Below are 6,383 nucleotides of genomic sequence, written 5' to 3'. Positions count from 1 at the left end.
TTATTTTTCATCGGAAACTTCAGCCCTATGATTGTTAAGAGATTTTCTTAAAAAAAAACAAAACACATTTAGTGTGCATGTGTGCCTGTTCTTATGTGTGTTCGCATGCACGTGTGTGTGCCTGTGTGTACACTGTGCATGTGTGTGTGCATCTATGTGCACAAAAGCATGTGTGTGTGTGTGTGTGTGTGTGTGTGTGTGTAGGAATGCATGTGGAAGTAAAAGAACAACCTATAGAATCAGTTATCCCTTTCTAACTTTATGTGGAGTTGAGGGCGGGGACTCAGGTTACCAGACTTGTACAGCAAGTGCTCTTACTTGCTGAGCCATCTCACAAGCCCTTAAATGAGTTTATAGTTCTTTAAATGGTTTATACCATGTACAGCTGCCCTACCTATAATTTGATTAGAGTTTTTAGTAAATTTAGGATTATTTAAATTGGAGATACCACCAAGCCCACAGAAGAAATTCATCCTTACAACTCTGTTCCTCTAGAATGATTCCTACTGTGACAGTCTTTATTAGTCAAGGATCGCTAGAATATCAGAGCCAATAGAATGAATATATATCATAAAGTGGAATTTATCAGATTGCCTTACACAATATGGGACATTATGAGGATACTCACCTGCACCTGGGAGAGGCTTATAACCCATAGCTGCTCAGTCCACGAGGCTGTTTGCTTCAGCAGTCCTAATCTGGTGCTGAAGATCTGGAAAAGTTCTAGAGAGCTGGCTGAAAGACTGAAGAAGCTGGGTTCTGGTTCCAGGAAAAGATGCTGGAGACAGCATCATCATCATCATCATTATCACCAACAGCAGCAGCAGCAGCTCCTGCCCCCTCAACAATAGTCACAGTCATCAGGAAGAAGAGAAGATTAGCAACACTGCTTTATTCTTAGATCTTTTACCTCTGGCTCTACCTGCTTCAGAGGAGGGTTTTCCTGTCGATTTTTCTGGAAATACACTCAAAGACCCAAATCCAATCAGATACTTGTGTCTTAATCAATTTCAGATACAGTCAAGTTGACGACAAAATCTAACTGTCATATTCATCTTTCTAGTGTGGGGGAGCCTTCCCCAAAACTGTTCAACATGGCTATTTACACCATAGGCAAAGAAGCTATTATCAGATAGGACCTATTTTACCTGCAGAATTTGAGGGTAAAGGCCTGAACTGACTTGCAAAGGATAATGTATTTACTGAACAGTTATCAGGTGTGTGCATTTTCTATGTTTTATCTGAATAGGAAGGAGTAGGAGAACCCAGGCCCTCAGAGCAGGGAGGACCGTTAGTAGAGCAGGAATATGCTTCTGCCACCCGAGACAAAACTGATCTCTGTCACATTGTGTGGGTCATACAGTAACTGAGCCCGACTGCTCTTCCGAGAGTGACTAAGTCCCATATGTCTCTATGCTGGTTAAGTTCTGTCACCTTGACATAGCTAGAGTTACCTAGAAAGAGAGAACCTCAATTGAGGAATTGCTTCCATCAGATTGGCCTGCAGGACATTTTCTTTATTAATAACTTATGTGGGAAGGTGATCCTGGGATGTATAAGAAAGCAAACTGAGCAAGCCTTGGAAAGCAATCCACTAACCAGCTCTCCTCCATGTTTCCCATCTGATGTTGCATGAGTTCTGTGCTGGCTCCCTCACTGATGGGCTGTGGTAAACTTTATCCTTCACAACATGGTTTTGTCAGTGTTCACTGAAGAAAGGAAAGCGAACACTTTCTTTCCCCAGAGAAAGAGTGACTGCTGTCATGTCTCAAATGCCTAACTTCCCTACCTTGGTCACCACAATTTACATATTAACCAAGCCTATTTACAGTGGTAAAATATTTACTCTTCTCTTGAAAACTGTTAAAAAGTAGACACCTTGCTTTGTCTGTTAGGGATAAAACTCTTCTTCACATCCCCTGATGTACTGTTGAATGGCAATAAACCTCTTGCCTAAAAGACAGATCAACTATCAACTATCTATCTATCTATCTATCTATCTATCTATCTATCTATCTTTCTATCTCTTAAACTCTTTTTCCTCTCCCTCCCTAAAACCTAATTGTAGGCAAAGGAGAATATAAACAGTAATTAATTCTCTAACTGACTAGTTAAATAATTAGGTGGTTTTTTGAACCAGTGCAGACATCCGTTTTCCTCCATTTAGCCTTATTTTCTCTTCAGTGTCTTTCCTTTAATCGTTGTCTTACTTGTGGAAAAGGAGAACATAAACTGTCTTATCAAAGTTGGAAAGACAAAATAACCAAGAGATAGGCAATTAGGTCCTGTTTTTGTTTGTTTATTTTGTTTTTGTTGTTGTTTTTTTTTTTAACCATCTCTTGATTAATAGAAACAGATTGGAAACAGCTGTGGAAAGCTACAGCTACATCCCAATGTCATACATTTGTTAATTTTTTCTCACATTCTACATCTAATTCTTCATCAAAATCTATGAGCTCTTCTTTCAAATAATATCTTAAATCTAACCAATTTCCACCTCCTTTTATTCTTTTATAAGCTGCCTACATACTTCTATTTTTGTTTCCATACATTTTAATGTCCAAAACACAAATGAAAAAGTACAAAATTTTAAACTATACTTTGTCACTATCCCATTCAAAATCTTCACTAGCTTCCTATTCTCACAAGGTACTCAAGCTCTGACTCCTACTTAACCTTTGCACACTGAAGACGCTGAGAAGAGGACTCCTTTCCCTTTTCTTGAGAGTCAGTGAGGAGATGGATATCCTAAAGGGAGCAACTAACTTTCTTGCCTGAAAGTAAAAAAAAAAAAAAAAAAAAAAAAAAAAAAAAAGAGAGGATGACTTGGGTCAGTAATGATGGAGTAAGATAACAAGGCCTTTCAGGTATGGACGGCATGGGCGTGCCTTAGTGCCTGAATCTACTTGTGTTGCAGCAGACTGACTCTTCCAACTGGGAATCTTAACACTTATTGAACTAGAAAGATGGCTTAGCAGGTAAAAATCACTTGCCATCAAGCCTGATGACCTGAGTTTAGTCAATAGCATCCAGATGGTGGCAAGAGGTGAAAGCTTTGAGTCCCCCTTCCTTCCAGCCATATTCAAGGTCAAGCCTATGTGAGAAAAGAGAGCTAAGTTTTACAGCCTAGCATATAAACAATTTAGAGTTTAAACTTGTCAGTCTAATCTTCATAGCTAGAAAAACATTACAAAATCAGTAATTCCCCTCAGGCTCATTAGGGAATTTATATCACAGGGCAGACTGACATCCGGTAAACTAATAGGCTTATTCGGATAGATAGAAACTCATGACTTATGTTCCTCAGAATCTAGGAAACGAAGCCAGTTTCATTAAGAACACTGTCTTAGTCTTTTATTGCTATACAAATAAAAGTTTATTTATCCCAAAACTGGACACTGTAAAACACAAGAGTATGGTACCAGCTGTGTTAAATATCTAGGGAGGATTTGCTTGCTCTGTGATGACATAGTAAATGATCTCATCATGCTAGGACAGGTCTCCTTCCTCCTCTTTCTCCATCACTTCCTCCTCTTCCTCCTCCTTCTCCTCCTCAAGTCATTAATAGCGTCATTGTGACCCCACCCTTAGAACTTCATCTAATCCTAAATACATTCCACATCTAATCCTAAATACATTCCACAAGCGGCCCCACCCAACTTCCAACAGTAAGATATCAAATTTGAAATTAAGTTTAAACCAGTCTTTTAAAACTATGAAAAACTATAAAATAAACTTTGATGATGACAGGAAAATTAGGATCCTATGAAGCATCTGGAGAATGAAACTTTCAAAGTGCCTAGGTATCATCAGATAGAGGGGAGAACTAACAGCAAAGTGCCTGCTTCTTCAAGGAGCCATACTGTGCTCTCACTGTAAGGATTAAAGCACTGGATGAAAAAGGAATTGTTTTTACTTTCTTGATTTCTTTCTCATTGCCATTTTGATATAAGAAGGCTGCTGGGTTTTGGGTGTTAATTTTGCTTCCTGCAATTTTGCAGAAAGTGTTTACTAGCTGTAGGATAAATTTTAAGAACACTGACATGTACTGTCATGTCACCTGTAAACAATGATTCTTTGACTTCTTTTCTATTTGTATCCCCCAATCACGTTCAGTGGTCTTATTGTTTTACCTAAGACTTCAAGTACTATATTGAATAGATATGGAAAGAGTGGACAACCTTGCCTTGTTCCTGATTTTAGGGGAATTGTTATGAGATTTTGTTCACTTAGGCTGATGTTGGCTATGGGGTTGCTGTAAATGGCCTTTGTTGTATTGAGGTATGTCCCTTTATCCTTATTCTATGCAAGACTTTTATCATGAAGGGATATTAGAATCGCCCAAGACTTTTTCTGCATCTAATGAGATGATCTTTTGTCTGTTCTCCCCCTCCCCCAGACAGGGTTTTTCTGTGAAGCCTTGGTTGGATTTGTAGACCAGGCTGGCCTTGAATTCACAGCCTGCCTCTGACTTCTGAGTGCTGGGATTAAAGGCGTGTGCCACCACGCCCAGCTTGATCTTGTAATTTATTTTTTTATTTTTATTTTTTTTGTCTTTCACTCTGTTTACATGGTGGATTTATAAACTTACATACGTTGAACTAGCCCTGAATTTCTGGGATGAAGCCTACAAAATATTGAAGGATAAGTTTCTTGATGTGTTCTTGGAATCAGTTTGCAGTTTTTGTTGAGTATGTTTTCATGTATGTCCATAAGAGGAAAGTGTCTGTAATTCCCTTTCTTTGTTGGGACAGCATATAGTTTAGGGTAACTATAGCCTCATAAAAATAATTGGGCATTGTTCCTTCTGTTTCTATTTTGTGGAATAATTTGAGGAGTATGGTAGGATTCTGTACTAAAACCATTCTGGGCTTTTTTTTTTATATAAAAGACTTTTAATTACTGTTTCTACTTCACTAGGGGTTATAGGTCTATTTAAATTGCTTATCTGATCTTGATTTAACTTTTGTAGGTGGTGCCTATCAGGAAAAACATCCCCTGCCCCTAGAGGTGTTACAGGTGTAGTTTCTGTGTCTTATGTGCATTTGTAGATGGCAAAGAGGAGAGAGGCTATGTCTACACTCAATGTTCTGACTTATGAACATTTGAATGATTAATAATCCACGTTCCCTGAAAAAAAGCAAGCCTGAGACTACCACTGATTTGGATCCAGGGGGCCCAGACAAAGAGCCAGCCTGAGACAAGCACCAGCCTTGTGCTGTGCAGGACTGGACAGGCTCCTAGGTCAGGGAGCAAGCCAGAAACTTGAAGAACTCTGCCTGGGACCATGGGCCTTGGGCAGGAGTGAGCCTGAGATGACCACCCTTGCATGAGGCCACTTCGGTGGGCTAGGTGAGGAGTGAGCCCAGGAAGACCACTGAACTGGTGCCATGAGGCCCCTGATAGGGCCTAGCCTGAGATAACCACCAGTGCGGTGCTGCTCAGGGCTGGGGAGTGGGTCTGACATGCCTGAAATGACCCCTGCTCAGTGCCATAATGCATGAGTAGGGCATAGCACTCCTAAGATCACTCCTGAGATGAACCCAGACACTCAGAGACCCTGGGTACCACTAAGAGGAACAGATGGAGAAATGGAAAAGAACGAGGAACAGAAATGTGGACAATAAAAATAGGCAGAACTGGAGACTTGAGGGTAGTGAGGAACAGCCTGATGTGAATAACCAGTGATGTCATCTCCATGGTGGGGTCCTGTCCTGTGCTGCCACAGGGGCCCGTGTCTAGGTCGTGGCCTTGCAACACCAGGGGTCTGCTACCACCAAAGGCCAGGATGATGCCCAAGGTTGTGTTGATGTCTGAGGGCTGTGCAGAACTGACCCCAAACCTCACATGGGCATCATGAGAGCAGGAGAGAGGACCCTGCTCCTACCTGGCTGTGGCATTAGGAAGAGTAGGCCCTACACCTTGCCTGGGCAGCACAAGTGATTCTGGTGGTGTTGATGGCTCAGGCAACCTGGCCCTGAGGACATGAGCTTCAGAGAGAGGGCCCCACCTTTTGTCTGCCATGCTGTGACATGAGCAAGAGAGAGATGCATCCTTCCCCACACCCCATTTTGCTCCTTGCCAGCTACAGCAGGCAGGAGAGCTGTCCTTGTCCCTCACCTGCTGCAGCACTCTGTAGAGCAGGGCCAGCACCTCACCTGGGAAGCAGGGTGGAGATGGCCCTGGCTGCAGGGATTGCCGATGAGCCACCCCGTGAGAGTGAGAGAGATAGTGGGCCGAGCAGCTCAAGCCCAGATCCAGGGCTTTGACTTTGCCCAACATCTACCCCATCTATGAACTGCTGGAGTGCACATCGGGGCCAGTCCTACAGATCCAAAACTACAGGATCTCCATGACACAGGGCAACACTAGGATGGCCTAGA

General features: G+C 41.9%; 1 non-coding gene across 1 annotated transcript; it reads left to right on the top strand.

Annotated features, from left to right (window-relative positions):
- The first annotated feature begins 4,997 nt into the window (after nt 1–4,997).
- LOC132654429 (small nucleolar RNA SNORA17) lies at nt 4,998–5,128 on the top strand. Its single transcript, XR_009592080.1, has one exon. It is a non-coding gene; the product is annotated as a small nucleolar RNA SNORA17 (small nucleolar RNA).
- The last annotated feature ends 1,255 nt before the right edge of the window (nt 5,129–6,383 follow it).

This window comes from Meriones unguiculatus, chromosome 5 (genome assembly GCF_030254825.1).
Source record: "Meriones unguiculatus strain TT.TT164.6M chromosome 5, Bangor_MerUng_6.1, whole genome shotgun sequence".
Lineage (NCBI taxonomy): Eukaryota > Metazoa > Chordata > Mammalia > Rodentia > Muridae > Meriones > Meriones unguiculatus.
This window is presented reverse-complemented; position numbering and strand designations above follow the sequence as displayed.